The sequence below is a fragment of the Myotis brandtii genome, unplaced genomic scaffold, assembly GCF_000412655.1.
Source record: "Myotis brandtii unplaced genomic scaffold, ASM41265v1 scaffold149, whole genome shotgun sequence".
Lineage (NCBI taxonomy): Eukaryota > Metazoa > Chordata > Mammalia > Chiroptera > Vespertilionidae > Myotis > Myotis brandtii.
In genome coordinates this window covers 308,588-309,937 of record NW_005355385.1, presented here as the reverse complement: position 1 = coordinate 309,937, position 1,350 = coordinate 308,588, and the positions used below count along the sequence as shown (strand labels likewise).

General features: G+C 42.5%; 1 protein-coding gene across 1 annotated transcript in view; it reads right to left on the bottom strand.

Moving 5' to 3' along the window:
• The window catches only part of CD274 (CD274 molecule), a 15,229-nt gene extending 14,837 nt beyond the window's left edge, over nt 1–392 (bottom strand). Inside the window, exon 1 of the mRNA XM_005861330.2 lies at nt 157–392. The gene's annotated coding sequence lies outside the window, so the exon portion shown is untranslated. The remainder of the gene's footprint in view (nt 1–156) is intronic.
• Between the last annotated feature and the right edge of the window lie 958 nt (nt 393–1,350).

Genomic DNA, 1,350 nt, shown 5'->3' with positions numbered 1-1,350 from the left:
CACCCCCACCCCTACCCCCAACCATCCAACTTTCCTTTTCCCTTCTCTCTTCATCTCAAATAAAAGAGACCATGGACCATACATTTTAAAAATGCCAAGCGAGATGGCCAGAGATTCTGGCCAGTGGGCCACTCGCGGGGATAGCACGCTCCCTACCTGCGGCGGGCGCTGCGCCAGGGACTGCCTGTAGAACTCGCGGAGGGCGGCACGTTAAAGGCTCTCGGAGAGGAAGGGTGGAGTCCCCGCCCTCTGCTGCAGAGAGTTCCGCTCAGACTTGAGTCTGCTAGGGCTTTCTCTACAGCGAGAACTGCGGATCCTTCTCCCTTGGAAATATATACGCGTGAAACCAAAAATGAAACTTACCACTGAGGTTTCCCATAAATCAGCTTTTAAAAAGGAAAGCTTGTTTCAAATCCAATGTTTTTTAAAAAGGTATAAAACAAAACGACGCCTGAAATCATCACAAAGGTTCAGTTGGTTTCGGCTTGAGAATCCAGGCACTTTAAATTCTGCCATCGGGTTGACCCCTTTTCGACAAAAAAGCTTTTACAAGAAAACAGAACAACTTGACATAATTCTGCAACATATAGAAAGTGAGAGGACAGGCCAATATGACTTTGATTTTTATTCTAGAAAGTGGGTGTGTGTGTATAATAGGAAATATATTTTTAAATTTTGTATTGTGATACTTCCTCAGAGTTCCTCGACATAATGAAACTTCAATTGCCTCGTCATTAAAAGAATTTCCCATCATGACTTACAATTTGTAAGAATGCTCTGGGATCACTGCTGTCTTACTATTCAGGTTGGGGGAGCATGTTTTAGGTGGGGCTAAGAAGATCCTTCTGGTAACTGATCAGATGAGCCCAAGCTGAAACCATGTGACTCACACAGAGGGTGGTGGCATAATTTACTCAAGCATTCACCACCTTAGACTTTTAGGTGCTTGCCGCTCTTTCTCCTTTCCTCTTCACATCTTTCTTTATAAACTTTGTAATTTTTAAACTGATATATTGAACTCTTCATGGTTTGCTTTTCCTACTTATTCATTTCAAATGCAATTCAAAATATCGTACAATGAATGAATACTGAGATGTCCATTGGCTTGGTTATGGCATTTCCTTCCCAAGTAAGAATTTCCACATTCTCAGAATAGCACATATTTATTTTTAACTTGGAAAACTACTGAGAATTATATTTCCTTAAAAATCTGGTGGGGAGCCCTGGCCAGTGGCTCAGTTGGTTGGAGCATGGTCCTGCACACCAAAAGGTTGTGGGTTCGATCCCCAGACAGGACACATACCTGCAACTAATTAATCTCAATCTCAATCTCAATCTCTCTCTCTCTCT